We start from the raw sequence: 13,076 nt of genomic DNA on the forward strand, positions 1-13,076 counted from the left end.
CAAACTAAAAAAGCTGGTAGAAACCGTATGTAATGAATGAAATCGAAATGTAAGCTGATCTCTTACAATACAGCACAGCACTTGCGAATCCGCATGGGACTGAACTGAAATTCACCGCTGCCTGTCTATAGTTGAAACGAGCTGTCAATCAAAGAAAATATCCGGCCGCTTTCACCAGTCTCCTCGCGGAAAGCTTTGCCATATCCCTCCCACTGTGAGGCTCGGAGTCCGTGGGCGGGCGTTTTCGCAGTATTTGTCCAATAACCGTCTTGCATTTTGAGATTGAAAAGTGCATAGCTCCCAAATGCCATTGAAGTCAACTGAGGCTGGGAGTCCGGTGGGCGGGCGTTTTATCAGTATTTGTCCAATAATCGTCTTGCATTTTGAGATTGAAAAGTGCATAGCTCCCAAATGCCATTGAAGTCCACTGAGGCTGGGCTGCATCGCGCTGTCATAAGGGGGAAAAACTCACGCGCACATTAGGCGAACTGGGGAAAGTTATAACGGAATGATTTTGCACTGTAGTTGAGTTGAGCACATATATTTCTATGATTCTGGATCTGAAATAGCAATGTTATAAGGTCAGCTATAACATAAGCCTAGTGCAATTCATCCTCCACAATGTTCGTCATTTTTAGAGGAGGCTGAGCCTCCCTCGTTGTCTTAGAGCAATCGCCCGTGTTATAATACCTTCAGTGCAGTATAACCAGCTGGCTGGAAAGAAGTTAGTTGAACATGCAGTGTGTCTGAACCAAGCGAAGTTGTTAATTGGATAATGCAGATGTCAGTCAAACCCATCAACCATTATACAAATGAATTGCAACACATTTGCTTTATTTCAGGAGCATACGTGATGGTTATATTATCAAGAAATTTAACAAGCAATAACAATTTTAGTATTTTATGGAATTCAATAATTCCACAACAGTCATACCATGGAGAACTTATCTTTTTAATTATGTTAAATTTTAGCTCCTCAAAGAGCATATCACGGGTAAATTCAGGAGCAAGATCAATGTAATTCTCCTGTTTTATATTAAACTTTGGTCAAATATCTGTAACATTTTGCATTTTGTGCAATTTTTTTTACCTTGTGCAATACCAGAAAAATTCAGTTGAAATCAAGCCATTTGAGGCGAATTGGTCCGCCTCTGAAAAAACTTGCCATTTGGATTTCCCGCCAAACATTGATTTTCGTGATGTCGCGTGCGGGACGCCTCCCTCTGAATCCTACGTCAGTGCTGGTTTGTTTATGAGAAAATGACCTGGTGGTTTTCTGCAAATTTCTTCAACGTTATCACGTAATTATTAAAATGGTTAACAGATGTATCGTAGGAGGGTGTAGCAACACCAGTCATAATGGGATTAGTACTCATCGTTTTCCAAAAGACCGGACAATGACAGAGAAATGTGAGCGCTTCATGCGAGGCACACACACGCTCAGACTGTGCACTGAAACCGTGCAAGCTCTCGCTTCCGCAGGTAATGTCACGAATCTGGCTCCAGACTCCCTTGGGATTTTTCCAGACGCATTTTATTTTATTTTTTTCTGCTGTCAACAGATGGCCTTGTGCAAAATTACCCTTCTGGATGAGTGTGTAAAGGGACATACTTTTCATATATATATATATATATATATATATATATATATATATATATATATACAGTATATATATATAATAAAGAAATTGGTCCAGGATATGCACTTTAAACTCTTGCAGCTGAAGAACTTCAACATGTTAAGGAACAAATAGCGTCCGATGAATTAATGGCCTCCTTCAGTCTCGAAGACTATGGACTGCACACTTTTGAGTGGCTTATTAAGCCGATTTTGGCATGACAGTCTCTGCCACAGTTAGGGCATAGAAACGGTGTTGAAGGCAAAGGTAGCTGGGTGTGCTTCTTTCTCAGCTGTCTTTTCTCATCAACTCTTTGTCTAGAGGAAGACTCAAAATAGTCAATACCAGTCTTCACTGCTTGCTTCCATGAGACTCTGTCAGCGGCTTGCTTTTCCCAAGTGTTGGTGTTGATGTTGACGGCCTTCAGATCACGTTTACAAACATCCTTAAACCGTAGCTTTTGCCTGCCAATCGGGCGCTTTCCTTCAGCAAGCTCGCCATAGAGAAGATCTTTTGGTATTCTACCATCGTTCATGCGGACAATGTGCCCCAGCCAGCGCAAGCGTCTTTGTTTGATGGTGGCATGCATGCTGATGGTCCCAGCTCTCTCAAGTACGATGTTGTTTGGTACTTTGTCTTTCCAGGTAATACCCAAGATGCTACAAAGACATCTCATATGGAAATTATATTCAATCGTTTTTCTTGGTATGCATGTAAGGTCCATGACTCGCAACCGTATAGTAAGGTACTCACAACACAAGCTCTGTAGACTTGTATCTTGGTGTAATCAGACAGGTATTTGTTTTCCCACACTCTCTTTGTAAGCCTTGACATCGTTGTAGATGCTTTGCCAATACGCTTGCTTATCTCTGCATCTAGTGATAGTGTCAGATATTGAACCTAGATACACAAAGTCATGAACAACTTCTAGTTCATAGTCAGCAATTTTGATTGAGGGTGGGCAATCTACATCTTGGCCCATAACTTGGGTTTTTTTCAGGCTGATGACGAGACCAAAATCTTGGCACGCGGAACTGAAGGAATCAATTAGTTTTTGCAGATCTTCTTCTGAATGAGTGGTGATAGCAGCATTGTCAGCAAAGAGAAATTCTCTGAGACAGCTCACTTGAACTTCGTTTAGAGCTTTCAGACGGGAGAGATTAAAAAGCTTTCCATCTGATCTGGTGTGTAGATAAATGCCTTCAGTAAACGATCCAAATGCCTGTTTCAGCAGTACGGAAAAGAAAATCCCAAATAATGTGGGGGCAAGTACGCATCCCTGTTTGAATCCATTTCGAATGACAAAGGGGTCAGACGTTAAACCATCAAAGACAATTGTGCCATGGGTATTGTCGTGGAAAGACTTGATAATATTGAGAAGTAGGGGAGGGCAACCAATCTTATCCAAAATCTCAAACAAGCCAGCATGACTGACAAGATCAAATGCTTTAGTTAGATCAATGAATGCAATAAAGAGCGGTCTACGCTGTTCTCTACATTTCTCTTGAAGTTGTCTAAGAGAGAACACCATATCAATAGTCGATCTGTTTCCTCTAAAACCACATTGAGATTCTGGATACACTCAGCAAGAACCTGTAGTCTTTTCAGCACTACTCTGGCAAACACTTTGCCAACAGTGCTTAAAAGGGATATCCCACGGTAGTTGTTGCAGTCACTCCTGTCACCTTTGTTCTTGTAAAGTGTGATAATGTTGGCGTCACGCATGTCCTGAGGAATGACTCCTTCACCCCAGCATAAACAAAGGATCTCATGTAACTCGGCTAGCAGAATGTTGTTGGTGCAGAATTTCAGGGGGTATGCCATCTTTACCGGGGGCTTTTCCAGAGGCAAGTAACTTTATTGCCTTGTTTACCTCATCCAGATCTGGCTCTCTGTCAAGGTCTACTAGCACTGGTAGTCTTTCTATAGCATTCAACGCACCTTCATTTACCACAGTCTCTTTTCCATAAAGATCGGAATAGTGTTCCACCCAGCATTCCATCTGTTTCTCTCTGTCCTGTATGACTTCTCCTGCCAAAGTTTTTAGAGGGGCAGTCGTCTTCTTTGTGGGGCCAAACGCCTTCTTGATACCATTTGACATTTCCAGTGTCTGCAGCTTTTTATATTTTGGAACAGAGTTGAACCCAGTACTTGTTTGCACAATGCTTTGCTGTTTGTTTTACTCTGCTGCGTGCTGATTGTAAAACTTGAAGATTTTCCGTGCTGGGGGTGTTTTTGTAAGATAATAGTGCTTGTCTCTTCTCTTCTATGAGTGGTAGTATCTCCTCTGAATAAGCTTCGAACCAATCAGGACATTTATTTTGTTTTTTACCAAAGGCTTCTAAGGCAGAGTTGTAGAGAACGTTCCTAAAATGCTCCCAACGCTTGCAGGCAGAGTTGGTAGCTGTGCTGGGTAGAGCACTTTCCAATAACAATGTGAATTTCTGGACCTTTTCTGGATCACGTGTGTTAATGTGAGATAGACACTTCTTTTTTTGCGTGATGAAGCTTTTTAGAGATTAACTTCACTTTGCTGCAAACTAAAGAGTGGTCAGTATCGCAATCAGCACTGTGGTATGAGCGAGTGACCTTGACGCATTGTAAGTCCTTCCTCCGAGTCAGAATCAAATCGAGTTGATGCCAATGTTTAGAATGGGGATGCCTCCACGAGACCCTGTGATGTGGTTTAGTGTTGAAGTAGGTGTTGGTAACACAGAGATTATGCAGGCAGCATAGTTCAAGCAGCCGTTGACCATTTTCATTTAGCCTTCCTACGCCAAAGTGACCCAGACAGTTTGGCCACGAGTGTTGATCTTTACCAACTCTAGCGTTAAAGTCACCTAGAATGAAGATTTTATTAGTGCTGGAGATCTTTTTGATGGCTACACTGAGTTCATCAAAAAAATGGTCTTTAGCATCATCAGTAGAAGACATTGTTGGAGCATAAGAGTTGATGATTGTCACTAACCCAACAGATGTCTGTAGCTGCAGGGACAAGATACGTTCGCTACCTTCTTGTGGAGGAATAATGGACCCTAACAAGTTGTTTCTGACTGCAAAACCAACACCATATTCTCTCGTGCTTCCTGATGGACGACCTTGCCAGAAAAAAATATACTCTTTTTCCCTGATAGAGCCTGAGTTAAGTAGTCTAGTTTCCTGAAGGGCAACAATATCCAACTGTAGTTTGCGTAGTTCCAGATCTATCACGGCAGTCTTTCAAGCATCACATATTGCATTTAGGTCTTCGGTCAGGCCAGGTGTCATTGTCCTGACATTCCAAGTGCCCAGTTTAAGAGTGTGTGATTTATGTTTTCCTTTGTTTGTGCCTGGTGATAGTTTTGTGATCCGCTGTTCAGTATTATCCTAGACCTCGTCCACCTTACGAGGCAGGCAGATCATGACGAGACAGCACCTAATTGACTGGGGGCTGCCCAGCTTGAGGCGGGCGGTAGCTGTCTAATGAGGCTCAACAGCCTCTCCCACCGTCGGAAGAAGCCCCTGGCGCCTAGCTCTACGTCAATCGAGCCGTGACTTATAACCGGTAGACTGCTGCTTCCCATGTTGTGCCTACGCTATTATAGCGAAGCTATATTAATGAACAATTAAACACATGGAGGTTTGGTTGCTTTATTACTACAAATCACACCATGGCATTCTTCAAATACTGCAGTAAGGAAATTCCTGTACTACTGCAGAACTACTTGAATGCCATCTGAACCGATGCAGTGTGTCCCTTTTTTTATACATCTACATTTAAATTAAATGACTATTGTTATGTCTTAATTTATGGATGTTGGCTTGCTTTCATCAATTACATTAATATGAATCAACTGGGCTTCACAAAATCCCACAAAACTTAATTTCATGAAATTTGTGTGTAATTGAAATTAATAAGTGTTTTAAACTTGACAACCTAATCCATATATAAAATCCATATAGAAAATACAGATTTGCTTGTGTAAATGCTACTAGAAATTATTTGCAAATAAATCTATTCATATCCAGTTTGATAAATAAGGCCCATTTTTGGATCTTTCAGAACCTTGAATGTGAGGGCTGAGTTTCCTTCTCAATCCTGGATGAGATGTAAATAAGGCTAGGCTTTCCATTACCTAGACTTGACATGATGTCCAACAGGAACCAACAACTCCCCTTTGGTCGCTCAGACCCACGGGGCTATGGCCAATGCTGTGCATAGCTGCTGTTCCAGGACCTTATTGAATCTCCCAGTATTCCAAGCTAGAGGCTGCTATATCTTAGTCTGCAACCTTTTGTTTTTGTCTCAGTCTTAATTTATGTAGAATCTTGATTAAGTTTCAGTAAAAACACTCCTTACATTGGGTTAGTGTTATATTTTATAATCTTGTTGCATTTCATGTTCAATTTGTTATTTTTGTCCTTTCGTTTCTCCAGAAGTAAAGAACGGTCTGCTGCAAGTCTTTTCCTGCTCCACATGCCCTCGTTCTGATGCATCTCAAATTTACCTCGACAAACACATCCAGAGATGCCACAATGAAGAGTATGTGAGACTGCAAGAATCAGGAGAGATTAAATATGAGCTTCAGATCCCCTCCAAATGCTCCAGTCGTCAGCCAACATCAACTGATATTATCCATTCTGATACTTCCCATAATGATATAAAGAAGGAAATTCACCACTGCTCAGATTGTGAAAAGAGTTTTAGTTATCAGAATGCACTCAAGACACACCAGCACATTCACACAGGAGGAGATCCACATCACTGCTCACAGCGTGGTAGGAATTTTACTTACCAGAGTGCTCTCAAAACACAAGAGCGCATTCACACAGGAGAGAAGCCGTATCACTGCTCACAGTGTGGAAAGAGTTTTACTCGTCAGAGTAATCTCCAACGACACCAGCGCATTCACACAGGAGAGAAGCCGTATCACTGCTCACAGTGTGGGAAGAGTTTTACTGAATGGAGTGATCTCCGACGACACCAGCACAGTCACACAGGAGAGAAGCTGCATCACTGCTCACAATGTGGGAAGAGTTTTACTCGTCAGAATAATCTCCAACGACACCAGCGCGTTCACACAGGAGAGAAGCAGTATCACTGCTCACAGTGTGGGAAGAGTTTTACTCGTCAGAGTGATCTCCAAACACACCAGCGGATTCACACAGGAGAGAAGCCGTATCACTGCTCACAGTGTGGGAAGAGTTTTACTCGTCAGAGTGATCTCCAACGACACCAGCGCATTCACACAGGAGACAAGCCATATCACTGCTCACAGTGTGGAAAGAGTTTTACTCGTCAGAGTAACCTCCATCAACACCAGCGCATTCACACAGGAGAGAAGCCGTATCACTGCTCTCAGTGTGGGAAGAGTTTTACTCGTCAGAGTGATCTCCAAACACACCAGCGCATTCACACAGGAGAGAAGCCGTATCACTGCTCACAGTGTGGAAAAACTTTTAATCAGCAGAGTCCTCTCCAAATACACCAGCGCATTCACACAGGAGAGAAGTCGCATCACTGCTCACAGTGTGGGAAGAGTTTTACTCGTCAGAGTGATCTCCAAACACACCAGCGCATTCACACAGGAGAGAAGCTGTATCACTGCTCACAGTGTGGGAAGAGTTTTACTTAGCAGAGTGGTCTCCAGCTACACCAGCACATTCACACTGGAGAGAAGCCGTATTACTGCTCACAGTGTGGGAAGAGTTTTACTCGTCGGAGTCATCTCCAAACACACCAGCGCATTCACACAGGAGAGAAGCCGTTTCACTGCTCACAGTGTGGGAAGAGTTTTACTCGTCAGAGTGATCTCCAACTACACCAGCGCATTCACATAGGAGAGAAGCCGTATCACTGCTCACAGTGTGGGAAGAGTTTTACTCGTCAGAGTCACCTCCAACTACACCAGCGCATTCACACAGGAGAGAAGCCGTATCACTGCTCACAGTGTGGGAAGAGTTTTACTCGTCAGACTGATCTCCAACGACACCAGCGCATTCACACAGGAGAGAAGCTGCATCACTGCTCACAGTGTGGGAAGAGTTTTACTCGTCAGAGTGATCTCCAATGACACCAGCACATTCACACAGGAGAGAAGCCGTATCACTGCTCACAGTGTGGGAAGAGTTTTACTCGTCAGAGTGATCTCCAACGACACCAGCACATTCACACAGGAGAGAAGCCGTTTCACTGCTCACAGTGTGGGAAGAGTTTTACTCGTCAGTCATCTCCAAACACACCAGTGCATTCACACAGGAGAGAAGCCGTATCACTGCTCACAGTGTGGGAAGAGTTTTACTCGTCAGAGTGCTCTCCAAACACACCAGCGCATTCACACAGGAGAGAAACCGTATCACTGCTCACAGTGTGGGAAGAGTTTTACTCAGCAGAGTGGTCTCCAACTACACCAGCGCATTCACACGGGAGAGAAGCCGTATTACTGCTCACAGTGTGGGAAGAGTTTTACTTGTCAGAGTCATCTCCAAACACACCAGCGCATTCACACGGGAGAGAAGCCATATCACTGCTCACAGTGTGGGAAGAGTTTTACTCGTCAGAGTCATCTCCAAACACACCAGCGGATTCACACAGGAGAGAAGCTGTATCACTGCTCACAGTGTGGGAAGAGTTTTACTCAGCAGAGTGATCTCCAACAACACCAGCGCATTCACACAGGAGAGAAGCCGTATCACTGCTCACAGTGTGGGAAGAGTTTTACTCGTCAGAGTGATCTCCAACGACACCAGCACATTCACACAGGATAGAAGCCATATCACTGTTCACAGTGTGGAAAGATGTTTGCTTATTTAGTTACATTTAAGACCTTCAAGTGCACTAACTCGGAGACATTGCATAATTTAAAGTTGTCAAATTAAATATGGTTATTACAGTTTTGACTGAAAATGACCTGTACTTTGAACTTTATTTTTCATGTTACACTGGTCAACAATTTTTCAGAAGTTGTCTGCTTCAGAGATGAAATTGGCTGTTATGAAATTTGGTGTGTTGAATTAGAAGTGACAGTTAATCAGCTGATTGGCTGTGGCTTCCAAGATATTTAAGATTTTAAATTTTATACTGATGTACATTGTGTAGATCGTAATGTTTTAAATATAAATTGTAAAACTAGGTCTCCATCTGTTTGTGGTTGGTTTACATGATATTTCACCTGTTCTCTTTATGTAACACTAGAAAATCAGCAAAAAGTTTATATAAATAAAATGTATTGTGAACCAAATTGCAAAAACCAATTATGTATAAGTACTGAATAGGTTTCGTCCTTATTCTGTGTGTATGCAATGGGTTTTTATTTATTTATTTTTTGGCAGCTTGTCTCTTGTATTCATGAAACGGAGCATCTCTTGTCAAGCAAAGACTTGATCTCGAGTGCATAGCACTGTATGATTTTTTTTTTTGAGCTGCTATAAGACAGTTTGTTCAGCAGAGTGATGTCAATTGACTTATGAATGCATCATCAGTGACTTCTAGGAATAACGTCATGTATGATGCAATACCGGCTTCAGATTGCATCATTCATTGTTTTGCCAAAAAAGTAAGTACAATCCAAACCCACTCATAGATTTATTCAAAGAGCCAATCTTGAAAACGAGCCAATTAACAATTTTAAGTTTCATTTTCGTTCTCAGCGATCCAGAATTAGTAAAATTTGACTATATTTATTTCAGAAGCATTTTGGCTGTAGACCAGTGTTCTATGACTGTTTTAAAATATGTAACCTTATCGTGATGTTTAAAATGAGACTGTTAATGTTTTCTTTTGCTCTTCAGTAATCATTGATTACCACCATACAAATAATGATTTAACTGTAACACTTATCAGTGTAGTACTGCTGCATGAGACTAATTATTCATGGAATTATTACTGATCAGGATTTTAATGTTTAATGGAAATGTCGATCAAACCAAATGAGTATGGAGCACTTAAATGAAGCTCGTCCAACTATATGCATCCACCTCGTCTCACTGGTTGAGGAGAAGGCATCAATGTTGTTTTTAATAATCTAGGAATTGTACAAAAACCTGAACAAAAATTCAGTATGCTTAAAGTTCTTTATCCTAATGTATGTAGCTAAAAAAAAAATTATGCAGTTCTCATCTCATTATCTCTAGCCGCTTTATCTTCCTGTTCTACAGGGTCGCAGGCAAGCTGGAGCCTATCCCAGCTGACTACGGGCGAAAGGCGGGGTACACCCTGGACAAGTCACCAGGTCATCACAGGGCTGACACATAGACACAGACAACCATTCACACTCACATTCACACCTACGGTCAATTTAGAGTCACCAGTTAACCTAACCTGCATGTCTTTGGACTGTGGGGGAAACTGGAGCACCCGGAGGAAACCCACGCGGACATGGGGAGAACATGCAAACTCCGCACAGAAAGGCCCTCACCAGCCACGGGGCTCGAACCCAGACCTTCTTGCTGTGAGGCAACAGCGCTAACCACTATACCACCGTGCCGCCCAATCTATGCAGTTGATTAAACTAATTATTTACAGGCCCGTGGTTTGTATTCTGAAGTTCTTTCTGAATTTGCGGAATTTCTCAAACCTGGTTGTATCTTTAGACAACAAATTAATTGTTATTTGTTTTGATCACCTGGAAGACTCTGAGAACAGCATCCGTGTCCATTCTAGATTCATTAGGGGTGAATCGGAATGTCATAGGACCTAACCCTATTTTTGTTCAGGTTTTTATATGATTCCTAGTGGTCACACTCTCGATCTAGCACTTCCATTTGTATTAAATATAGTCATACTTCCACAGTCTGATGCTCTCTCAGACCATTACCTCATCTTTTTTTAAATCTCTTAACAATAATACTATTATAATAATAATAATTATTATTATTATTATATTGCCAAAAGTATTTGCTCACCCATCCAAATTATCAGAATCAGGTGTCCCAATCACTTCCATGGCCACAGGTGTATAAAATCAAGCACCTAGGCATGCAGACTGTTTTTGCAGTTTGGAGCTGGCCCCTTCCTCTTCCAACATGACTGTGCACCAGTGCACAAAGCAAGGTCTATAAAGACATGGATGAGAGAGTCTGGTGTGGATGAACTTGACTGGCCTACACAGAGTCCTGACCTCAACCTGATAGAACACCTTTGGGATGAATTAGAGCAGAGACTGAGAGCCAGGCCTTCTCGTCCAACATCAGTGTGTGACCTCACAAATGCGCTTCTGGAAGAATGGTCAAAAATTCCCATAAACACACTCCTAAACCTTGTGGACAGCCTTCCCAGAAGTGTTGAAGCTGTTCTAGCTGCAAAGGGTGGACCGACGTCATATTGAACCCTATGAATTAGGAATGGGATGTCACTTAAGCTCATAGTGAGTCAAAGCAGGTGAGCAAATACTTTTGGCAATATAGTGTATATGCACCTTGTACACCATCACATCAAAAATACATTCACAGCAACTACTGCATAAAGTTTTATCAGTAGTTTCCCAGAGTTATCAACTATAATTGGATCCCAATTAGACCTCATAGAACTTGATCAGACAACTGAATGCTTCGAGTCAACATTCTGCTTTACTTTAGATAATGTAGCTCCACTTAAAAGAAAATAATTCAGGAGAAAAAAAAACTAGCACCTTGGTATAACAATCACACATGCACCTTAAAACATACAAAATACATGTAAAATTAGAAAATGGTGTCAAACAAAATTGATAGTATTCCAATTAGCATGGAATGAGAGCCACTGGAACTCCAGAGACAAGCTTCTAATGCTGTTTGTTCAATGTTTCTCTCCACCATAATAATAGAAGATAACAAAAATAATCTTAATTTTTTATGGAATACTTTAGCAAAAGTAACTAGGAATAAGACCACCACAGAAACATGCAAACCTTCAATATGTAGTAGCGATGGCTTAATGAAGTTTTTTCAATGGCAAAATTGAAAATATCAGGCAAAAATATCAAACTATTAATTTGAAACTAGACAATTTGATAAGTATCCAAAACTATGACTATGAGCAATGATTTGTTTTACACTCCTTAAAGAGACCAAACTAATTTCACTTATTCAATCAAAATCTTCAACTTGTGTACTTGCCTATATGATTTTCCCCCCCTTACCTATATGATTCTTTAAACAAATAACACCAGAATCAATCAAACCTCTTTGAAAAACAATCAGTTATTCTTTTAGCAATGGCTATGTACCTAAATCCTTTTACCTAGCAGTTGTCAGACTCTTGATTAAAGAACCTAACCTCAACCCTTGTCAGCTGTCCCATTATAGGCCAATATCAAACCTCCCTTTTATCTCCAAAATCCTAGAAAAAACTGTCGCATAACAGTTATGCTCATATCTACATGGGAATAGCATCCAAAAAAAGGTATCAATCAGGATTTACATCTCATCATAGCAGAGCCACAGCACTGGTTAAAGTAGTAAATGACCAACTAATGGCTCCTGATCAGGGGTGTGCCTCCTTGCTTGTGCTGCTTAACCTTAGTGCAGCTTTTGACACCACTGATCATTCCATTCTGCTGGATAGACAAGAAAATGTCATTGGAGGTAAAGGAATGGTCCTCTGCTGGCTCAGGTCTTATTTAACTGATCATTGTCAGTTGTATGTAAATGGTGACTTTCGTATGCATGCTAAAGTAAAGTTTGGTGTTCCAGAAGGTGCTATCTTTGGCCCACTCCCCAAAATAGGCTACCTCTGGTTAGGGTAGGGTAAGGGTGAAAGTTTTCCGTTGCCCCAGCAAAAGCTGGGGCCTGCATTCTGCACGGGCCTGTCTAAAGTCCATCTACTCTCTTACCCCCCCACAGCCCAGACACCAGAGGTGGAAAGAGTACTAAAATATTATACTCAAGTACAAGTACTGTTGCTCTGATGAAATTTTACTTAAGTACAAGTAAAGTTACCAGACAAAAAATCTACTCAAGTAAAAGTAAAAAGTAGATCATTGAAAATGTACTTTGAGTAAAAGTAAAATGTTACTTTTAACAATGGGTGTTTTCTGCCTCCATTGTGTTGTGCAAAAATGAAAAAGAAGAGGAAACAAGGATATATGTACATCTCAACCCAGATGTTTTATTTAAAGGAAGTGTATCAAATTGAATGCTTAGGATAGTGCTGCATTAAAACTGAGACAAACAAAAAAGGTCAATACACACAGTCATGTCGTTTACATCGCCCTGACCACACACAAAGCATTGTACACGAAATATGAAAGTGAAATGTTGCACTGAAATCTCGTAGCTTGCCTGTGTGCACTGTGTGTTATTGAACAATTCAATTCAAACATTATTTGTTTTGCTTAGTATTCCTTTCTGGCCTGTTGGATGTAGAATGGTAGGAGGACTGATCACGTCAGGTTGGCGAGCTAACTTGCTTGCATGATTAGCCAACTGAATAACAGACTAGTTACCGTTATGTTACAGTACCAACAGGTTGCTACTTCAACATTAGCAATGCCATCCACT

At 41.3% G+C, this 13,076-nt stretch overlaps 1 pseudogene; it reads left to right on the top strand.

Moving 5' to 3' along the window:
• The window catches only part of LOC132864570 (zinc finger protein 271-like), a 133,724-nt pseudogene extending 125,247 nt beyond the window's left edge, over positions 1 to 8,477 (top strand).
• The last annotated feature ends 4,599 nt before the right edge of the window (positions 8,478 to 13,076 follow it).

The sequence above is a fragment of the Neoarius graeffei genome, chromosome 17 (assembly GCF_027579695.1).
Source record: "Neoarius graeffei isolate fNeoGra1 chromosome 17, fNeoGra1.pri, whole genome shotgun sequence".
Taxonomy (NCBI): Eukaryota; Metazoa; Chordata; class Actinopteri; order Siluriformes; family Ariidae; genus Neoarius; species Neoarius graeffei.